We start from the raw sequence: 24,577 nt of genomic DNA, 5'->3' as shown, positions 1-24,577 counted from the left end.
GGGATCACCATAAAAATGTGGTTGTAACTGGAAGCAGTCTAGAGTCACATCATCCAAGGCACCAGAGACAGAGTGTTAACTGTAAACACCTCATAGTTCACACAGCATTCCTGTTAAGCCCCTCTCCTTTGAAATTTATACATAGGGAGTATCATGCATGTGCTTTAATCCTAATTCAGCAAAGCATTTTTAAATGTTTCTGCACATCTGCTTTTGGTTTTGTTATACGGAAGTATTATGTGTGAAATCCTGTCTCAATGACTTTGGAGAAAAAAAAAATCATTGATTTTAGTTAGTCTACAAGTTTAACCATACCTACTAAATGGTGTGAGTTTAAACATACAACCATACTTTTTGCATATGTCCATTTGAAACTTAATTCTATGTATGTCAAGAATGATGCATTCATAGCTGAGTAATATTATGAATAACTTTAATGAGGTTTTAAGTAACACTCAGTTTAAAATTTTAACCTGTATATTCTAAAAATAAAAATGTAATATATGACGTGTGAAGGAGATGCTGTATTATAATCAAACATTTGTTTATACATTGCAATTTAATAAGCACTGACACAATTTGCCATAATGACTTCCAGAGGGTAGTGCTGTGCCACAAATCCATTAATTCTGCAGGAGGAGCAAAGGAGGCACATTGATTTCTTTGTATGCCATGATTATAGCCTAGGAAACTATTTTTGACTAAACTATTAATTAAGTTGTTTCATTTTCATCATTCACAAAGAACAACCCCGGTACTATAGTGTGTTCTTGCTTCTCACAACACAGTGGAAAAAAAATGCACAGCATTCAGGTTTAAGTTATGGGTGATAGACTCACAAAATAAACACACTTCCAGCTTTCCTTCTCCATATTCTCTTTTTTATAAAACTGTATTTTACTGACTGCAAAAGTTAAAGGAAAAAGGTAAAAAAAACCATATGACGACAGATGATTAGTAGGAAAAACGTGAATTAAATCAAAAAGTACTTCAATCATAGCTCTGGTCTAAATTGGAATGAAACACCCTAATTACAAGGAAACACTCTTTTTGCTAAGTGTAGGTTAGTACTGAGTCTTATTTCCAACCAGAGCTACTCAGAAAAAAATATAAAATGCTGAAATAATAGTAATTACAGGAGAAGAAGTCTGCTTCTGGCTAGGATCTTGGCTATTCACATAAACTCTGTCTAAGGGAGGATTAGGAGTAGTCATCCTGTGTTTCTGATTTCTTTTTTTTAATTTAGTTTTCCAGTTACTGGGATAACTTGGCAAAGAAACCACATGGGTAACATGAGAGTGACTTTTTGTCAAGTAATTTATTTTAATGTGGGCAAAGATGAGCAGCATTCCTTAACAAACAGCATTTTGACTTTTGTGTGCTGCTGTTACAGAGCACAGTTATTGCAGAAAATTATGGGCTCTGTTAGTCGATTTTCAAAATGACTGTTTTTATTACCTTCATGGATTATAATTTATGGATTAAGCTAATTACACATAAAGACTTGAATCTCAAGTATCTAATCATTATATTTCAACAACACTAAATATTATAGTTGAAAGCTGAATACCTTTCCTTGAAATCTCTATTATTAAGCTATAAGTATGTTCATTTCAGCATTTTAGGATTTTTTTTTTCTTTTTTACTGTATTATAAGAACAATAGAATCAGTTATGGGCCCTAAATGTGTAAAGGTGTATCTATTTTGGGGTAATACTTCACTGTGGTTTGTAGAAGCCTGTAGGCACAGCATTGCCGAGGTTTGCTACCTCTAGCCTAGGTAGTTAGATTGCTTCTTAGTGATTTGTACGGCACAGGGAACTACTTCCAGGACCTTTTTTTTTTTTTTTTTTCTTTTCCAGGAAAATGCTGGTATTGGAAAATTCCTTGTCATCTGCTGACACTGTGAAATATACAAGAGCTGGTGGTTGTTTCCTCAGCCCTCATGACCTGTAGAGAGGTCAAGGTTGCTCTGGGCATGTAAGGAGTTACCTAGTCTTTCTTCTGGGATTGCAAATCACTGGTCAACCTTTCCATAGCTACTGCAGTTCCATATGCCATTGAGCAGTTCATCTCTCACTTCTTTGGAAGTACTTCTTTTTCTTAAGTAATAGAACTAACTATAAAAGAGGTGAATTAGTATGATGCAAATGTAGGAAAAACAAACAAACAAAAAATCTTCTGGAATAAATATGGCACAGGTTTTTTGTTTTTTGTTTTTTTTTAATCATAAGCCTGGTTAACAAAAGAAAAACTATCCCATTGTGCCATATTTCCAAAGCATTTTAAAGTGAATCACATCAAACAATAGTCATTACAAAGTGATTTCACAACAGAACCTTAAGGGAAAAGGTTTCTCTCTATAATGTAATTAAATAGCTAATCATTTGCCACTGGAAAATGTATCCAAATTTAATTTCTGTGGTTTTTGCTTTGTTTATAAAAGAGACTTTCTATTCATTCCCTCCAGACAATATAACATTTAGTTTTAAAGTCATCTGCCCAATGTACACTAATCTTACAGTAGTATCATTTTTCTTTTGTTGCTTTCTCAGGATCTGCTATTTGATGGTTTGCTACAGATTAGAACAGAACAAACATATGCCAAAAAAATCCAGGTAGGACACTGCGTTTAATACAATTTGTTTAAGAAAATAAAGTAGATTTAGATCTGTTTTAAAGAGATCAGAGTCTTAGAGGACTCTTCCCCACTGCCATACTATGCAAGTGCTTCAACTTCAAGCATGCTCATTAGCATGTTGGACTCCTGTCATCTTCAACAATTTCACCTCATGAAACAGCAAGAGGAATCAGTGGCAGGTTTGGGTTATGCTGCTGCTTTTATATATATATTGTATGTATATATATATATATATATATATATATTTCTGCCTTCCTCAATAGTTGATCTACCTCACCTCAGAATTAGTCTAGCAGCCTTTTTGCTACTGCAGGATTAAAGACCAGTGACAACATCTTTCATGTTTTCATCTCTCATTCTGGATGAGCATGTTGTAGGTGGTGAGAGTTTGTTGGGCTGAAGATCTTATGTGTATTACAAGGCTTTTAGGAGGTTTTGTGGCTTGCAGTGTGTTTTCAGAAGAGAAATAGAGGTCTAGACCACTTTGTTATAACAAATGCATGTTGCATGATTCTCTCTGTGGAATGTCTCTGCCTGCAGAGTCAGTTCTTACATAGATGAACGTAGGAAGTGTTCCTTTAAAATCACTGTTCAAACTTTTGTCCAAATACATGGATGTTCCTGTGCATGCACATATACATTTTGACTGCTTTCACAAATGGAAGCAGAGGTATAATTGCCCTTCCTCAGTTTGGCTGTCCTCCAAAATGATCCAGAAAGTCACTTCTCCAAATTGTCCTTAACTGAACTATAAAAATATGTCCTGGAACTGGCTGTATAGGACCCATATGTATAGTTTGGCATATATTATTATTTCTCTGCACAGGGAGTATATTTCTGCATGTTTGTGGGAGGTATGCACAGGAAGCCATATGAAGAGTTATATTTCTATGTGTGGGATTATGTTTTTGAAAGGGAAACAGCATGTATGACCATAATTTGTCTCCACACTTTTGTAAATGACGTAATATTAGTATATACTCTAGACATCAGAGGCATATGATCTCAGACAATCTCTGAAAGAGAACATGGGGGAATTACAGATTAGAGAAGCTTGTTTATCTGGGTAGGGATCAAAGGGGCAAAACGTAGTCCATAGCACTCACCATTTTTTTTAATTATAAACTCCAATTAAATGATGCAGAATAATCTTCAGCATTCCATCTGGCAGCTACGAGGAGAGAGCTAGAATAGCAGTTAACAACATTAATCAAGGCTTGAAGTAGACAGGTTCAAGTACTGCAGGCTTTGTTTAAAAAAATTAGTAGGGGACAGGCTTAGCCTTTGAATAACATTCCAAAAACACTGCATGCAGCGCAAGAGCATGCAACATTAACCCTTTACTCTTTCTTTAACCTTTTGAGCGCTGACGTTTTCAGATGGCCAGCATACTGTCATTCACCACCATTTGCTCCTGTCGTACATAGGGTTAATACTGAAGCTTGGGAAAGACAGAATTATCACATGTTGTTGAAACACCCACCTCATGCCAAACACTAAGGGCCACTTAAGAAAAAATCCATGAATGTTATCTACATGTTAAAATGTGTTTTTTTGTTGTTGTTGTTTAAAAAACAAACAAACAAAAAAAACGTATTTCTTTTCAATTATTTTAACAACTGATACTGAAGATCACCAACCCATTTTTACATGTGATACGCTATATTGGAGACTATACAATATGTATCATTTTACTTTGTTTCTGCTCAAAAGAGAAATAGAAAAATATTTATATTGTTAATGAGAAAACTTTTAACACACTATATATATGGTATGTTCACATATAGAGGCACGTACATTTATATGTGTACGTAGTCAATAGGCATATTGACTACAAGCATAATAATTGGCATAATTAGCATTTCATGCAGAGGAAACTCCTTGACATCACTGTACAAGAAGGACTGTATGCTGTTGTCCTGGTCTGTGGTCAGTCTTTAGCAGTACAAAAGAAACCCACTGCTATTCCAACCTGGCAACACAGAATAGTCATAATAATAGGATAAGTTTACTGAAAGCATTTTTCTAAAGCTTACATGTAGAGCTAGAAAAGGCATTTGTTAGCAACTTTATTGAAAACTGTAGCATCAATGTATCAGAAATCTTACATGAATTTGAGTCAATTTTAAGAAATTGTCCCAGTAAAAGGCTCTCCAAAAATCTAAATATAATACGTTTTTTTAAATTAGTTTCAGTTTTCAAACATTGAAAAATAATAATAATAATAAAAAAATTAGATGCCTTGACTACTTAGTTCAGTTTAAATATCCAGTATTATTTGGTTCTTTTTCTTTCCAGCTTACCACAGAGCTGATGGGGGAAAAAAAAAAAAAAATCATTGCACAATTATTTTTAGTTTATACTACAAGTCATCAAGGGAGCTTTTTCAGCAGAATTATTGATGTCAAGAAAGGGTGAAGGCACAAATCATTGAAGAATCATTGAAGAAAACAGACATAAAATATACTGCATTACTTATATATCTACCACTGTTGCTTTTGTGTGTTCTAGTTCTAACATACACTTTAAGTGTATGTTCTAACATACACTTTAAATTAGCAGTGGCTTGAATCCTCAGAAACAGAGTTAATGATTTCTGTAAGAACACATATATTTCCAAGAAATGCTGAGAAGAAAATCAAATATGTAATAGATATTTGGGTGAATAAACTTTATTTTCACTACAGACTTAATAAGATATAAAAAATTTTATTTATATCACATTAAACCTTTTGAAAGTTTATCCATTTGGAAGCTATGCTAAACATGCTTCATACAAATTTCTATCAGAATTTAGTACAAGAGTTTCCCCAGATACAGTGGAAAACAGTACCACGTCCCTTACTTGGGAGGGACTATTTTTTTTTGTGATTCCTGCTCTTCTGCAGATGTTTTGGTAAAACCAGATTACTTTCATCTGAATGGCTTATGGATTTAAAGCTTTTTGGCCTAGGCCAAACAGGAGGTTGATTTGAGATTTTTTGAAGTATCTCAAGATTGTCAAAACATTAGCTTTTAAAGGGATACTTAAAAGTGCCAAATGCCTGCCTAGTAAACATCTGAATTAAACAGTTATGAATTAAGGAACTGGAAAAAAAAATCATTTGAGAAAATTGCTTTTTCTGCATTGCTTCCCAGTGTTTGCCTAACCTCTTTGCAGAGTTTTCAACTATGTGCATGACCTCTGCTTTACTGAATATAATTTCAACATACATGAGTAAAACACAGCCCAAGAGTTGCAGACACATTTTTATCAAAATGCAATCTGTCTCATCTCTGAAAGTGATGATCTGACTACACAAAGCTATGCAGATAACTTAAAATTAATTCCCAGAGATGAGTAGTAAAGATCTGTTTCATTATTCCCTTATACTCCGCTGAGTAGTTAGGATTGAATAGTAGATATTCAATAGTTTTTGCTGTAATGGACAGTAGCAGGTATTTAAAAATCAGAGTAAAATATCTAAACTATTTTGGATATGTTATACAGACTATTTCTATGTTCTGTGCTGGCGCATTTGTTAAGACTGGTAAAAGGTATTTGCAGAAGATACAGAATTGTAAAAAATAAGCTTGATGTATTGTGTTATTTGGGCTTCTGAAATAGGAGAATAATTGGATTCATTTAAGCACTGTTGATGCAATGATACAAATTTAATGCTATGTAGTACGTGTTTCTGCAGTTGCTAAAAAATAAAAAAATAATCTAGCCATAACTGATTCTGTACTACTACAAAAGGGAGCAAAGGAAAAAGATCATTTGGACTTACTGAAATCAATGCAGCATATCTGTTGATACTGAAGATTAGGGTCAATAGAGCATTACCTCAAACATCTGGATTTTTGAAAATTTTATGGACTAAAAATAAAAAATATTAAGCCCCTGAGGAAATTCCCAGGCAATTAAGGGATAACTTGATGCCAGAAAAGTATGAAAGTTCAGCTGAGGGTGAAATGTTTCTCTTCAATTCTGTTCTTTCTTCTGACTTTTGGCAAGTGAAATCTTTCATTATTTAAAAACGGAAATAGAGAGAAAAAACAGCTCCAGTACTATTGTATTAGATTAAATGTATATTATATTCCCAAGCTACATATAGGCTTTGGAGTCATTATGATTTTATGAATTTTGAGTAATTCCTACGACATGGTATAAAGTTAGGCTTTAATTTTTCTAATGAAATGCAATCAATGCGTTATTCAAAATTATCAGAATGAAATTATGTTTACAGAATCATTTAGGTTGGAAGAGACCTCCAAGATCACCTGGGCCAACCTATGACTTAATGCTAACAAGTCCTCCACTAATCCATGTCACTAAGCTCTACATCTAAACGTCTTTTAAATGTCTCCAGGGATGGTGACTCAACCACTGCCCTGGGCAGCCCATTCCAATGCCTAACAACCCTTTCAGTAAAGAAGCATGGTTGTAGTTCCTTGATTTTGAGCTATCTCATGCCACAATAAAAGTAGGGAGCTGCCCTTCTTATATTCCAGAATAAGTGGGGAACTGGCCTTTTTATAGCTTAGATTGATAATCAGTTTACTGACATTGTTCCTGGTTTCCATTGACCACAGCTAGGCCATGGCAGTAAATCACGTCAATACTGAGAAAAAAGATTTGGAGCCTTAGCAGGGTTCATATTATTTACTCATCTGAGTAGGAAAAAAAATGAAGACACTCATTCTGAAGGAACAGTACAAGCCAGATCCAAATTTTAAAAAGTTCCATCTCAGACAGTTCCATCTCAGAAATATATAAATAATTACGAGTTTCTCTACAGTTTGTTTTAAACATTTTTCTACCACCAAATTCTCTAAAAATCAGCAGCAATTCACTAATTGTTTTTACTTTCACTTTCTTACTTGCCTGGATACACAGGCCAAATCTTTTTATGAGATAGCCACTCAGATGTAACTGTCCCTCATTAAACAATATGGTCACCTGCTTGGGATTACATGCATAAGGCAACAATGTGATTTAACTGAAGGAAGTCAGCTGCCCTGTCTTAGCAACAGAATTCTTAATTTGATGCTTACATGGGTTTTTTCATTCAATTCGTTAACGTTCAATAATGTGTCTGCAAAAGAGACAGATAATCCTTAATGAAAAGGTCTTTTCTTAGGATCAGTTAAAGATACTGAGCTTGCATTAAAAGAAAGTATGTTTTGAATTACTGTTATCTCCTGATTTGATTTCTTTTTTTTTTTTTTTTTTTTTTTGGTTAAACTTCACCTTTGCATGCTCTTTACTGCAAATATACACAAGATATTAGTTTAACTTCTTGATATAGAGACTTAATCTCTTCATATTGCTGGAATATTCACTTCATTGAGCAGGAGTGAAATAAGCAGGTTTGAATTTGTCCTTTTGACACCAATGCAAAAGCATGCATAGGATGGTGCATCTAAATAGAAGAATTTTAATACATTTCACATAATTATATTTCTATCCTATATCTTTTCAATTTATTCTTCTGAATTAGTAGGTTGATACTCTAATTGTCTAATTGTTAGCATCACATTCATACTTGTTACTTCATGAAAGCTAAATGCCCAGCATAGTATCAAAAACAAGTGTGGATGAGAACACAGAAAAGGTTTCTGTTGACCCAGTTGGGATAGTTCTGTAGAGGATCAAGATGAAAACACAGCAAGTAATTTAAATAACTAGACTGATACCAGTGGTATTGTCTCCTTGCAATATATAACTACTAATGCTGGAGTTGCATGATGAAATGAAGACTAAAGCAATCAATTCCTGTCAGTAAAATTTAGCTTAATGTTTATCATGGGAAATCCAATAAAATTGCTCTAGATACTTACAGTTGAATATGAGGTTTACAAAATTATTAAAATTATTGGATATGATCCTGTTTTCACTGTAAGGAATAATACCCTAAGGATTTCAGTAAGACAATTTACTCATTCTGGAACCAGGCATATCTTTTGATTAGTTGTCATTCTATCTAAACTGGAGTTAAATAAAATTTAAGATGAAAAATACATAAAGAAACATGGGGGCATGACTCTATGAAGTTGCTGTAGCTCTTATTGAGTGTAAATACAGTAATTTGTTCTTTTTGTATTGAACCCATATGCGTTTTTGGCTGAATAAACAAATATTGATTCAGCAGTTGCAAAGGAATTTAAGCCCCAGATCTCGGTCATAATTTCACTTTTATTTTATATCCATGGATCTATTTCTGATAGTGGAAAAGTCAATTCTTTGATTTAATGTGGTTAGAGTGAAGCTTGGGAGAAAGTAATTTGTCTCCAATTTGTCTGCTAAGCAAAGTTTCATGTAAGAAATCCTAGTTTGTTGAGTCTATTTTCTTCGAAGTACAAACATGATGAAGTACAAACAAAAAATGACAAACCTTTACCAAATCATTGCAGATTTCCAAAGCAACTCTATTAAGCTACAACTATTTAAAAATTACATATATATATATATATGCCTATCTCTGTATGTAAGGGTATGTCTCCTTGCTTGAATGACTCACTCTCATTAAGTTCAATCTCGGCACTGTCTCTAACTCTTCCTGTCAGTGTCTCATTGTTATCATGCTGAAGATATGTCTGTATTTTTTAAGTTTCTTCCTTCTAGACTGGAAGAAAACTAAGATCTAAGAGAAATTAAGATGCAACTTCCTTAACATTTGCTAGTTTAAAGTATTTAATATTAGTTTAAATTAATTGTTTTTGTTTTGCTTAACTTTGTGGGGTGTTTTGTTTGTTTGTTTTCCACAAAATGAACATCTGGGAGATGGCAGGATAGCAGCTAAGCAGCTTTTAAGAAGCAGAGTCCTCAGCCAAGAGGCAATGTTGATGATGAGAGCTCTTATTCCATTTTATTTGCAAAGCCGAGCAGGTGAGTTCTGACAGACTAGAAGTGATCACATAGTCAGGTAACAGTTATTTGAGAGATGACAATTAGCAGGTAAGTACTAGACTGTTTTTCAGCAAATCCTAATCTTCTTCTACCATGGTGCTGGTATATGCATGAAAGACTTCAATGACTACAGCACCACTAAGCAGCCCAAGCAAGTTTAGCTTACAAATATGTGAAATATTAAGATTAAACGAAAAAGATATTATCAGTACTCTCAATACAGATAGATGGGAAATATTAGAGGATTAAAAAATATATTCAGTTACTATCCAAAAGATTTGTTTAATTGTATGTTCTTTTTAGGAAATCATCTTACTTGTAAGTGAAACCGCAAAATTACTACGCTGCCAGTAAAACAGACTCCATAGAAAGACAGTCATTTAGTACTACACCAAGAATTAACTCAGTTCTGTCACCTTAATTTCACAGGCAATGCATGTTTCTATTTATTATTGCATTTCTCATCTCCCTACTAAATTTCAGTGTGACCGTTAATGTTCACATTATAACTCTGTTACAGGAGTCTATACAGAATTAAATAAAATTCTTACCTTGCCTGCTTAGGAGATGGAGCATTTCTTAGCAAATAGCTAGTCCATAGCTAAATTTTGTCCTTAAAATCCTATTATCTTAAAATTACTCTTTAAATATAAACAAAGACTTGCAAGGCAGAAATGCCTTACACTTCTGTATTTACATGAAACTGAATAATATCATACAGCCTACTAAAAGCCAATATATTCCTTACGTGTAAATGTTTCAGCTATGGAGCAATAAAAACTCCATTTAAAATTAGAAATAAATGAAGTTTTAAATTTCAAATATATATAGAATGCTTTGCCAACTTCTGAAAGAAATTTAGTAGAAAATCTTAAAGAGATGGAAAGAAAGAAAATTAAATATAAATTGGTACTAGGTAAGTATTTGCGGGAATGAAAAAGCTGACAAACCTTGTGCTTCTTGGTATATAATTACATAAAATGCTCCAGACTAAGACTAAGGGTAATGTTAAGAAGATTCATCCTAAATGTTCAAATTTCAACAGTTACCAAAAAAAATTAAATTCATGGTTTTGGCTATAAATGATAAATACTTGATGCAAGGATAGCAGCTGTCTGAATTTGGCAGTAAATGTTCTTCCATTTTCAACATGAATACTGTCTAATATTAGATAATGCTCCAGCACTCAACCCTAATTTCCACACAGTATTAAATATAGATTTATGTGTAGACTGAGAAAGGATGGATTTTGTCTACCTGAAAATGAAGCCAGCATAATCACTGTAACACTGTGGAGCCTGACCTGTATCCTAGGTCACTTCATCTGCGTTGCTCAGGCTCGGACTTGTCTGTATGAGAAACCCACCTTTCTGAACAAGCTGCTCAAGGTAAATCACAGCTTGGATGTTTTCTATCATTCTGATTTGTTTGTGGTTAAAATTAATAATCTGAATTTGTACTGTCAAAAACTGCACTTAGACATGCTGTGGATGTATAGGTCATACTGAGTTTATGAAGAGGTGAGAAATTCTGCCAATTTTGGCAGAGTAAGAAGTTAAAAGTTTGTCGAAGACCAGGTATAGGCCAAAATCACATGTGCTTTTGGTATGATTCAGTAATAATTCAAACTTTTTATTCTTCTGAGAAAAGTAGATATGTGTACATCTAAAGCATAAATGACTATGAAGCCACAGGGGGTGAGTTATTTTTTCCAATAGAAGCAAAGGTCTTGCAGGAAAATGCTTAATATACACCAGTCAATAAAAATATATAACTAATTTCTTTATTGAATAACATCACGGCAATGATCACAGTAATTTCTTTTCCTGTACCATAATTAGTTTTTAATTAAATGTTCCTATGTGATGATTAGGGTTGATCAAAAGGAACTCTTCCAATTTCAACTTTTTGGAATGAGAAGACCACCTGTAGTTTTTTTGCTGTTTCATAAGAACAGAAGAACATGATGAAGATTTAATTTTTAGCATTAATATATGAAAGGCTATGGGCAGCCTCTGCCATGTACTTCATAATGATTTAGTGAAGTACTCCAAAACAGAAAAACAGTTTCTGATTCTGTGTTTGTGTGTATTAAATGTGTACCTGAAAATGGAGGAAAATGGAAGAATATGCCATTCCTAAACTTCAGGTTGAGTACTAAAATTCATGTGGATCAACATCTCTCTTATCTTTAAGCAGGTATTTACCAATTCTTGCAATCAAATAAAAAGTTTATGATTATTTTTTTAATATCATCTCATTCTCTTATACTGTAATGACTGTTATAATGTATTATCTGAACAAGCCAGTGAAGAGAATGGAAGTATATGAAACAGAAAAATGGAGAGCGATCAGAGAGAAACTAAAGAGTTCTCTGGGATTCAATGACAGTAATTTACAAGAAGCAATTACTTATATTTGCAAAACAGGGTCACCATAAGTAGTGCTTGTACACAACAGAACATAATTTGACAGTTCCGACATAACTTCAGATGTAATAGTGGCTTTAATATTTTTTTAACTATAAAAGAAAAACACTTGTATATGGCTGCTATTTGGTCCAACAATATTCTCATAGGTGGTGTGAGAAAACTATTCAAGATATAAAACATGAATTATACTATTTATAAATGGTGTTTTCCACTGCCTGAGAAAGCTGGTGAAATTAAGATACACATGCCTACCTCATTAAAAAACATCTGGAGAAAAGGCATAATACTTCAGTTTCCACTTGTGAGTAAAGGCAGATGCACTCTGTGTTTCACAATCTCCTTCTCCTTTCTGCCCATGAGACCCAGACCATATGCTAAATAACAATCTCCATTTCAAATAAATAGCCAGGGAAGGAAAATATCTATGAAAATGTCCTGCAACAGCTGCCCGCACAAAGGTTACGTTTCCAATGGTTCCATTATGCTCACAGACATAGAGATAAAAACACATGGTGTCAAAATACATTGAAAACACTTTGTACATATGTACTGTACACCATGCAGAAAACACTTTGCAAACATGTCTCTGGAAGTGTATAAGACACCGTCATAAAAAACTTATTTGAAAGATGTGTTTGATGCAAAACTTCTGACCACCAGCATCTGGTCCAACTGTCAGCCATATCCCTTTATACTTAAAACAGCCTATGGATTTGCTTACTTTTTAAGTGGATGCATGGCATGAATGGAAGCTCCTTTCATTTGGTTCTTCCAATACTTTCCACGTTTCATGAGCTCATTTGCTTAACCCTTTCCTTAATCCTAAAGTATCTCAGCTGGTCTTCAGAGAACTAAATTTAAAAAGTTAGGCATCTACTGGACTGCATTCAAAATATTTTGATTAAGGTTAAAAGGTGCAGTTTATTATAGCAGTAAATAACATGTAAATAGTTTTAAAATATTAATTTATTGTATCACACTTGGAGCAGCAGTAAGTATATATTATTTCTCAAGAGAGAAAAGAAAATACTTATATTTATCTGTAAGGTGCCATGAAATCTTTGAATCTCAGAGATTTTAAAAGTCTGTAGGACTCAGTGAGTGGGAATACTAAAAGTTACTCATATGTGGGGGAGTAGGGAGGAGCTCTGGGCCACTGTCTGGTCCATGGGTAGGTATGTAGGAAGGAGGGTGTTTCTGGAATCAGGAATCAATCAATCCGCAGTTTTTCATTTAATTTGGAGTAGGGTTACTATCGGGTCCATATATTGGCAGCTGTGGCAAGAAAGGTGTCCAGCTAAGCACCCTTTGAGAAGGGCTGTCCTGTGGCTGAATAGCTGCTGCTTTAGGTCCAGTAAAGTATATGAAATCTATCTAATTATACACAGATTAGCAGCATCAATCATGGTTAATATTAAGCTCATTCTTAAGTGAATTAGTAAATCACAGTCTTTACTCTGAAAAGCAGAAGTCATGAATGAAAGTTGCGTAGATGTCTACTGCAAACAACAGTATTTTGTTACTCATTCACTGTAGCTGACTTTGACTTTTCATTATGAAGCCTCTATATTTTCAGGGAATGAATAAAGAAGTGAAAAAATTGAAAGCTACCTTTAGATACCGTTTTATTACTTGCCTCACGTATAAATAGAATCTAATCAAGAGACTGTAAAATCGCATGTTTCTAGGTATACCCAGTTCTATAAATGATAACAGTTAGTTTACAAATAGGATCTAGGGAGTTAATTACAAGAATGATTAGCAAATACAAGTAGCATCATAAATTATTTGGTGCTAGAAGTATTTTAACTAGCCCAAAGTACAACAGAAGAATTTCACAGCCAGTTTAGAAAACTAGCATGAGAGAGAACACTGTTCAATAAACAACATATGGTAGGACATCTAAACTTTTTGCTTTCAGCTGTAGCATAGGTATAAAAACTAGACCTCTTCTTAGTTAAGAAATATCTATTCTTGGTTTATTATTTTTTTTCAGCTAAAATCAAATAGTAACCATAAGGATTTTTATATTCCAACTATAAGAGGCAAATATAGTCATTTTTTAATGACCTGGACTTATTCTTTATATAATTTATTTGATCTCTACTTGATCTTCTACAAAGGTAGTATTAATAATTAACATTATCTGTATTATCATAGCATCTAGACTCCAGGTCATGAATCAGAGTCCCATTTGTGCCAGATATGGGATATGCATCCCGTATTACAAATATCTCCTCTTGCAATTATGCAAGTGCTCTCATACTTGAAAATGTAGATAGGAAAAATAAAAGTTGTAAGATATAGCTTTTTTTCAACAACGACCTATTTCCTTTCCTCAGAAGAACCAGAAATAATAAGCCAACATAAGAGATGAATGAAGTTCTCCTTCAGAGGTTAGCTTTTTTCATATGGAAGTAAAAATTATTTGTTAGTAACTGCCTTCTCATGCTGGAGTTTTGCACTACATGAGGAGGTGCGTGTATAACTTTGCTGGCCAGCTGATGCCATCTGCTGGGGCCTCTCTAAAGAACTGAAGTGACTCATATGTTTACATGGGAGTTGCTCAGTGTTAATTGATCTTAAAGCTTAAAGCTAGTTCTAATTAAGACTTTCTTTTTTTTTTTTTTTTTTTTTTTTTGTCTGATTCACAATTTCTAGGGCAATGAGGTCATGTATAGCAAGACAATAGTTTTAATCATGGCTCTGGGTTGATTGGCTTTGTTTTTTGGTGTTGCACTGTTCATTTAGTCAATTTTCAGGTTCCTGAAAATTGCAGAAAATATCAGCAGGATCCAAAGTCTGTGAATACAAGTTTTGGGTACTGAACTTACTCAAAAACCTTGACTTAAAAAAGAATTCACACATACTTTCAGTTTTAAATGTGTGATTTCTTTTAAATGTTGCAATCCACAAAGTGCTTCATGCATATAAGTATATTAATTTGCTCAACATATATACCAGGTATAACAGAAGAAAGGGGACACTGGCCACATGATTTGCTGAATTTTCTCCTGAGTGTCAAGTTAAGTAAAAACTTTAGTAAAGTTAAAAGCTTTGAACTTTGTTTAAAAGTGTTGAACTATCAGAAGGAAGCACCTGCAGTCTAGTGGTTTGGAAGAGAAGGATCTTCATTTTCACCAAAGTTGGAGAAAATGAGGTTCCACAAGTAACCTATGTGGAAAGGAAGTACAACCTACTTGGAAACCTCACTGTCCTGCAGCTCCCCTGGGTCAGTAGATACCAGATGAAAATGAGGAGCACAGAGTGGGACAGAGGAATGAGTATGAAAGTGATCAGAAATTCCCCTAAGGGCTACAGTAGAGATCCCTTCTGTTGGTGGGTGTGGTGATTCTTTTTCCTCCTTTCAGTTGTTTTCTTTCCTAAACTAATTTGACCAATACTGTGGCATAAAGGCTTCTTAGAAAAACAGAAAATAAGGAAGTGAAGAAGGAAGGATGCAAATTTTTCTCAACAAAGTTTAGCAGTTTCTAAAGCAACAGGTGTGGTGTTGCTTTGGATGAAGTATGACAGAACTGCATAGACTGGAGGGAAAAAAAAAGAAAAAGAAGTTTTATATTTGCCAACGTTGCTAGTGTTTCATGGTGACAACTTTTGTTAATCATACCACTTAATAACTTAGAACTTCTATTTGTACAGATAGAGAGAGAATAGTTGTAAAAATTTTAGATATATTCATTTATTTAACAAGGGTCTTCATGTACCAATGAGACATGGAATTACTACAGATGGAGCTAATGTAACATAAAGGTCCAAGAGACAACACTGCTAATAGTCTACAGTGTGAACTGAAATATTTCAAATGCTGGCTGGTGGGCCTAAGGGCTGATACCAGTACAGGAGCAACATTGCATATTCAGGACAGATGGAGAGAATAACAGTCTACTTAAAAGAGTTAGCCTGTTTTTGCTGTTGTTTAAACAAGGATCTGATCATTTAAAAAATGCTACACACACGATTTCTTTCAGATATTTGCCTTAAATAAGCCCTGACTAAATCTGATGAGGCAATTGGAAACCCATGATCCCTAGCCCAACCCTGTCCTCTTTGATAGTCTGCACTGATTAAAATTACTTAGATTAGTGCAATTTGCTGAAACACTACCAGGGAGAAATTCCTATAATGACTGCAACAAGAGACTCTTACATATGCTATATTGAAACCCTATTATTATTATTAGATCCATGAAGCCCATCAAGTTAATGATAAATCTGGATGGTCCTGAATTCTACATGATGCAATAGCAATGTACTTTTAATGCCTTTAAGGAAAAGAAGGAACAATCGCTGTGCGGTTACTAATTCTTCTTTTCAGACATATTTTGATTTTGGTCCTAAACTTTCTGACCACCAATTAATTCCTAGTATCTATTACTGTTTGCCTTATTCATGGATTGCAATGAAATGACAAAGGCCTCCTATATTATTGCAGAAATATCATTTGTAAAATTGTATTTGTCACACTCAAACTTTGTTACTGAAGCTTATTTTAAAGTACATGTTCTTAATGTATGAAGTTTGTTGGTGACATTGCCTTTTAAATTTCATTAAAAAAAAAAAAAAAAAAAAAAAACTGGCTGCCTTGAACTGAAAGAAGCAAGTAACAAGTAGTAGTATTTGTTGTCTACCAAAATTAGTATAGCTCTGATTGCTCTAATTCTTTAGCCTGGTCAGAGAAAACAATAGGATTGTGCACGTGTTCTTTCAGGTATTTAATTAAAAGGTCTGTTTGGCTGTGCTATGTCAGTATTTTAGTAATATTTGTAGTAATATTTCATTCTTATTCTTTAGAATCTCTACAAACTTGTCATGGTACTGTGTATGACATTTTGTTACTAGGGCATATGGGTATTCCAACCATGGAGTTTGGAAAAACACATTCCTTTCATTAATTGAAAAGAAGCTGGGTACAGACTTGCAAATGTTTCCATAAAATTTATTTTCCCTGTCTGTATCTCAATCCAGCAAGTCACCAAGGCATATAAGAATTTGAGTATTTGTTTTAGTCCTTTCCAATTGTGACTGCAAGAGAGACATTTCTTCAGTCTGTAGTTATTCTAATTTGTCAGTAACAAATTTTAATTGCTTCATAGGAATATAAAAGTTTCAAGTGTTTTCTGATAAAAGAGAAGATTGCAGGACATCATTAATTACATATTATCATATTTGCTCTATCTGAGATACATAGTAAAATGTTGCTAAAGCAAGAAGATTTAGTTTTAATACTGTGATTTCGGTTTGCAGAAAATTACAGCTAGTTGATTAGAAATTTCAAGAGAAAAATCAGATTTCCCCTGCTTCCAAGTAAAGGATGGTTGGTGGCATCAAAATGTAAGCACAGAGCAGACACCAAGAATTTCAAATACTAACAAAGCAAGACAGTTTCCAGTTGTGTCTCGGTATCTTGGTTCTTTAGGCAGCAGGAGAAGAGTTACTGCTGTGCAGCAATAAAAGAAGCAGCAGCTTTGCTTCTAGCCAATAGTTCGTGTTTTTTGTTTGCTTGTTTGTTTGTTTGTTTGTTTTAAAAATATATATAAAAAGGAATTTATGTTTGGATTTATAATAAAATCCTGGTGTAGGAAGGACATAATCGATTTCAACATAAGGCTACCAAACGGGTAAGAATGAACTTACTGGTTAGGCTTATCAAATGGCAGCTATCTTAATTGGCAATATACCCTGCTGCACAAGATGTGCAACTTCAAAGTTTAAGGAATGAGGAAAAATAAATAGTCAAGAGGAAATCATAAATTGTATGATGTGAGTAAAACAGATCCAGAATTTCCATTAATTAGAGATAAGTTTAATCACTTCAAGATGTTTGACTGGCCAATTTCCTCATAGCAACTCATTTCTTACCTATTTGACTGTACTTATGATCTTGTTATTAATGGTTTAACATAGTTTTAATATATCATAACAGTTTTTTAAATAACTTTAAAAAAAAAAAAAAAAGAAAGAAAAGAAAAGCTGATTTATTTCTTTATCCCTGTAGGTAAACTAAAGTGTTGTTTATCACAACCAAATAATCAAACCACTCTAAGATGAAATGACCTCCTCTGAACTGTGTGGTTAAGAGGAATTGCTAAAATGTGGCATGTATTAGGTCCTTACTCCATTTAACTCCTCTGTTTCTTCCTGTGGCTATGTAGTTGTTTTTATTTCATGCAGTAGTACTAGGGACTCAAATAGGAGACAGAGACCTACTGTGATAAATGCTTTGCAAATACAAACCTTGAGATGGCATGGTTCCTGCCATCAGGACCAGATGTCCTGGTTCTCAGAGAGACCAAAAACATAGGAAGGAGTAATATTAGTCCCATAATGATGTTGTGCCAAGGATGGTGAGGTAGGGCTGGATTCAGACTTAGGCATGATCCAAAGCAAAAGGCATTCTCCACCCTATGAGTACCCACAGAATATAGCCAGCATCATTTCTCCTTGCATTTTTTCCTTGTGCTCCTGTAAGTTAATTCCAGCCTACACACTCATAGAGCCTTGCTCTGCTTAAATTGTCAGTAGAACTAAGCCTCTGGTTATTCTACACTTTTCCCAACTACTTTGCTCTTTAGAGCAGGAGTAAATGTTTAGATAGGCCAAGTCACACTTGCACAGGCCTCAGTGTGCATAGGCTTTTAGTTTACTACTGCACTGAAAGAGTTTGCCTGCTGTCTGGTTTATTCAGTGTTCAGAGAAGAAGGTTAGACACTTCCAGGGAGTCCTTTACTTGGAGGTATTACAGGAGGTCCAGTCTCATTTCATGATGTAAATCTGGACCAATATTCAAATATATTACATGAAATTTGCATACATACTGGGTGTGTTTGTTCCACAGTATCATTGAGTTTTATCCCTATTCTTATATATCTTAAATTTCCAAAATGATACATAGTATAATAATAATAATCGTTCTGACCTTGATGTAACCTGTAATCGTCCAGCAAAAAGTAAACCTTTAAAACTAAAACAAAGAAAAGTCCTGCACTGTTACAACCGTAAAGCAGCTGAAGCAGAATAACTACATATAGCCCTTGGTCAAGCTTAGCTACGGCACACCATACCAGCCCAGAACAGATCATATTGTCCTCCCATTCATCTTGATCTCTTGGGGTTATACTGCATAGATTTATAAATGTACAGGAAACAACCTGAGGCTTAGAGGAAAGAAGAAAGCATAAGTAAGCACCGAGGTGATGGATTTCAAGCAGAACAACTGTTTTGCATAGCTGGTTAGTGAACTTGGCTGATCTTATTTGATAAAAGGTTACAGGTTAATAAGATGAAAACAAGCCATTCCAGGATATACCTTAAACTGCCTCATTTTTAATTTAAAGATTCACATGGTAAAATAAGCACTTAAAAGAGTAATATAATTTCAAATAAGTACAATGCTAAAGGGCATGTTTCTGCATGACTTCTTTTAATAACTACAGTCTACAGCCTAACTCAGCCTTTCAGATTATTGCAGTGTGAGCACTTTCATTTTTTTATAGTCATACAGTGTGTGTTATTCTTGCTATAGTAAAAACATGATTTTTTTGTTGACTTTTTAAATGGTGATCACGTAATTGGAAACAGATGCTAATGTAAGAGGAAGAATATTTTAATTAATACACTTGAGTTGGAAAATAACAGATACCTGAAGAACCGGAGCAGTTTTAAAACAAAGGGTACTTTCTTGTCTGTTGTTTAGAATACAGATCTTTTTACTGTAATATAACTAATCAAAAGTTAATGAGGCCATTGGAAGGCTTGTGTAATTTAGTTTGTACATAAGATATCTAACACCGAAAAGAAAAAATAAGTTAAATAAGCTTCAGTTTATGATGTTATTTTTTTACCTGAAAATAGTATTGTTTACCTTATTTACCCCTCATTAAAAAGTTTATTGTACCCCATATATTTTTTGAGACACACTTATTAATTATTGTATGCTATTATATGCTAAATTAGTATTTCAGTAAGATTCCCTCAGAAAAGTAAAGTGAATATTTTCAGGAATCCTCAGTTTTCCAAGTGGACTTCACCCAGGAGCATGTACCATTGGTATGTTTGCAAGAGTAGTCATCTGAGAATCTCTGTTCTTGAGATATTCTTGAGATTCTATGACTATGAGCTGTGGTCAGCATCTGGAATAACGTTATGAAGGCTTGCTGAGCCAGTGGAGTGGGATTCATGTATACATGTGGCATGAACCTCGCTCTTGCATCCCAAATTAATTTAACTTTAAATGATTTTTTCCTTTCTAGAAAAAAAAAAAAAAAAATAGATTGTTTTGAATTGCTTTCACCTTCTATGAACTTTCATAAAGCTCATTTTTCTCTGACATTTTTTTTAATATTTCTTTCCCACTCTGAATTTATAGAAATAACAAAAATATTTTGGTTTAATGTCAGCATTGTATTTACTTCATACATTCTTCCATTAGGATATGGCACACTTTTGAAGTGATAACTGATTATTAGTTGAAAGTCTAAAAGTGCAGGACATTTTTATGAAAACCTGGACTTAAATGCAAATAAAGCAACATATGAAACACTTGTCCAATACCAGAGAGCATTTGCTGATATGGGCAAACCTCTGTTTAATTTTAGTTGAAATAATGTGGTGTGATTGACAACCTTTGATTAAAAGAAGCAACACTAAAGTTGAATGTCTATCATCTTCTAGCACCAGAGGTCAACCCTCAAGGGTAATGTAGTATCTGATGCAAAAAATCAGAGAAATCCATTACATATGACCACTTTCAGTGTGTATTTGAGGCAAAATTTCTAGTTACAGTTTTTGCAATTGTCGGCACTTCCCATACATTATGATTAACTCACCTGTTTTATAGTGTCATGCTGGGGGAGCCTGAATTCACATGGGTCAGTTTTTGAGTGTAGGGATAATGGGCAAGATTCAGATACTTTTGCTTTATCCCAAGATGTAATCTCTAAAAAGTATTACACTGCTCTGCATAAAGATATGAAAATGCACAAAACTCTGTGTGCAATTTTTCCCACATACGTGTGAAAAGGGAAAAATCATGTCTCTCTCCATGGTGGACTACATTTATTAATTAGATGCACTAGCTCCACACTTAATCCCCTAACCTGAGGAAGGCTGGAGATGAATGAAGGGCCTAGTATAGAATCTGTGTTTGGGAATGAGTGGGCCTAGACATAGCTACATATTTTGGAATGTTCAGCACTCTGGTGCTTTGGTCCCTGAAGACAACATAAGGAAAAATTAGGCAACTCATAGTTCTCTGCCCAAAAACTGCAGAATGGGTGTTGCACACAGAGCTGGATTTTGGCCCAAAATGAGACATTTCATGACATACAGCACAACTCCCATTTTCTGTATGGGGGCTGTGAGCATATCCAAAGTCTTTCAGTGTTAGTAGTTCTCGGAAAAGCCAGAAACAAAAACACCTGCAGTAAATTGTTGTTTATTCTCCTTTCAGATGTCACACCAGAAAAGTTGCAGCTCTTGTGACCTCAATACAAAGTGATGGGAAACCTCAGTGTTGCTTCTAAACAAAAATTTCATCCTTGACTAAGATGTGCCAACTGAGGAACTGAAGCTATGGTGTGTTTCATAGTTACCAGTATCACATCATTTGCAGGTCGAAGTCTATAGCATCATCAGCATAACAAAAGGTAAATTATTATGCATTGCATATTGTGCAATAATATATATTCCTGTTACTATATACTTGTCACCGTTACTACATTATTATTCTATGCTTCTCTGTAAGTAAATTAAGACACCTCCCTGGAGCGACAATATGCTGGCTTGACCATAGCCAGGGGAGTCCTATTCACTCCTGCTCTATGAGTTGATAGATAACATATTTGCACTATGTCATGTTACTGTTCCTACTCACTAGAAGGAAAAGAGAAGTAACAACCTTGGTCTAGAGAGAGGCATCTGAACTGTCCTTACGACACTCCAAATAAATTTCATATTCTGATTTTTCATAACTATGTCAGAGTTTTGTTTGGTTTGTTGGTTGGGTAAGAGAAGTTAAAAAATGAGAACTCTTGTTATATATATCTGGAGCAGGGATACACATTTTGCTACAGTTTTAGCCCTTGCAATGGTGTTCTTGTAGAGAAGAACTTTGACTTTTGGAATTAAATAGATGTTTTACAAGAAAATATCAAGCATAAAGCTGCAGAGTAATTAATGTTACTTCTAATATACTTAAATTTCTGTCCAGCATATTCTGAGTTTATATCTAGATGATGTGTAAAGTCAATTAACAGGGCATAAATTATATTAAAGTCACTGTAATGATTCCTGGGACACTTTTTTTTGTTTTCTATACACTTTTAAATAATACCCAAGCCACAAAAGACTGTGGCATAAATTGCCTAGGTAATGCATGATTTTTTTAAATGTATTTATTAATGTGCTTTTGTCATTTGAGCAGCTATTCAAGCTATTTTAATAGCTTTTGAAATTTATAGCATACGTTTAAAATGCAACTTTTTTGTATTTTTCTGTGGATAGCAGGCTGTACAAAATTACTTCTAATATATTTGTAGAGATTGCACTGATTATCTCTGTAAATTATTAGGAATAAAAGAAGTATGAACCATATGTTTGTGGGAAAAATTAAATGTTTTATATAAGAAGAACAGAAAAAGCAGAAAAAAAGTGTTTAATTGTGTGTTTGTTAAGAGGCCATTTCAAAAGGATCTGGTAGGTCATAAATGAAATTAATTCATCCAAAGATTTTGGGGGGGGAAGAATTAAAAGAAAAGAAGGGAAGGGGGGGGAAAGTGTTATTCACATTTTCTATCAAGGTGCGAAAGAGCCATTCTCCAACAAATTCCAAACAGTTTGAGATCTGAGAAAAAGAAAGTGTGTTTTGATCTTTGGAATCAAACAAATACATCTCAGCAGAATAGCAGGTAAGTCAGTAACTGCAGAATAGTTATTTTACCTGTTTATTTCCTGTCTCAGCTTCACTGAGGTATAAATTCACATTGGTATATGGACTCAGAGTAAGATGGGGAAGTAATATTTCAACTCTGTTTAGTAATCCCAAACCGAAGTAATTTGTCCCATCTGAGGCACAGCACTTCAAGAAGGACATGTACTTTTGGGCCATTTGAAGAAAGCCCCTAAGACAGCTTCAAAAGGTATCAGAGTATACCTTTTGAATAAAAAAATAAATGAATTAATGTTGCTTAGCCTCAGGGAAAGAAGACCAAAACCAGGACAGTTTTAGTTTTATTATTCAAAAACTGTTACTGTAAAAGAGAGGGTATATGTTACTCCATTATGTCCATCATGGAGAAGATAAGAATAATGGTATTAACAAGCTAGGCTTAGGTTAGACATAATGAGAAAAAAATACTCTAATGGCTGGGTAGGATATCACTGGAATAGAATGCCTCAGGAAGTTACAGAGTCTCCAAATTTAGGAATAGTTAAGAGCAAGGTTGACAAATAGCTACTGGGAATGACATAATTGTGGTTTATTTTGGGGGTTAGAAGATGATTAGTGTATGTCTTGAGGTCCTTTCCAGACTCTTTTTTTTTTTTTTTTTTTAAATGCTATGAATTCTGATTTTGGTCCCAGCACTACATCTCTCTTGTCTGCAGAACTCAAAATGCATTTTAGAGAAAGGAGGGATGAAATGGGAACCTAGCTTTAGTTATTTTATTTAAGTTATATCCACCAATATTACAGGTCACATTTTCAAGTTTGCTGTCTGAGTTGACACTGGGTGAGCTTCCATTTTTTTTAATGACAATTGACTGAATTATTATTATTATTATCACAGAAGAGGAATTCAGCTATTCTGTGGTCCAGTTGCAATGTACTTTGTAACCTTTTAGACTGTTTAGGTACAGGTCTATACTAACAAATAACCAGAGAGTGCTCTTTAAATATTATGATCTTCTATTTACAGGTTAGTCAGGCCTTTCATGAACATATTATCGTTTTCATATTTCACAAATTCTCAAGAGATGTGGGAAAGGCTCACACAAAATGAGGCAATTCGGTCACTGAAACTGAAATACCACTGCAGCTGAGGTAATGTGACAATTCCTTCTTTGGGTAAAAAGTATCCACTTGTTCATGATGTAATGAAAAAATAACATATTCTGTCATTCAAAACCCTAAACACAATCCAGCTGAGAATTTTGGCAAATTGGGAATGCTTTCCTATGACATCATTTGTTTTTTGCAAATATCTGTGATGTAACTGTATCACACCTAGTCTCTGGCAGAACGGAATCACATTGTATTAATGTATATTTAAAAATGCCTTATAATAGTATAGAAGTGTTCTAATACCATTCTTCATGGACTGAAGAAGCAGCTTCTTATTTTTTCGCTATGGTGTATGGAAAACTATGGCGTGCAGTTTCTGAAAGAGGAAGCATCATACTGAATTTTAGAACTCCTTGCATCCTTCTGCTGTTAGTATTTACATTGCCTGAAAAATTAAGGCTTTAGTGACAATATAATGATTTGGCAAACTATCTCAGCATACCTGAATTAAAATGTTGTAAGAACAGCTCTTGGCAACTCTGTTGAACTATCATAAAGAATTAAATGGCAACAGGTATTTTGGTACAGTTCTTT

At 34.2% G+C, this 24,577-nt stretch overlaps 1 long non-coding RNA gene across 1 annotated transcript; it reads left to right on the top strand.

Annotated features, from left to right (window-relative positions):
- The first annotated feature begins 1,869 nt into the window (after positions 1-1,869).
- Positions 1,870-24,024, top strand: LOC118172870. Its single transcript, XR_004753886.1, has 4 exons — positions 1,870-1,980; positions 2,556-2,618; positions 21,434-21,629; positions 23,898-24,024. It is a non-coding gene; the product is annotated as an uncharacterized LOC118172870 (long non-coding RNA).
- Positions 24,025-24,577: the final 553 nt, after the last annotated feature.

This window comes from Oxyura jamaicensis, chromosome 11 (assembly GCF_011077185.1).
Source record: "Oxyura jamaicensis isolate SHBP4307 breed ruddy duck chromosome 11, BPBGC_Ojam_1.0, whole genome shotgun sequence".
In the NCBI taxonomy this organism is placed as follows: domain Eukaryota; kingdom Metazoa; phylum Chordata; class Aves; order Anseriformes; family Anatidae; genus Oxyura; species Oxyura jamaicensis.
The sequence above is the reverse complement of the archived record's forward strand: the minus strand, read 5'-3'. Positions and strand labels throughout refer to the sequence as shown.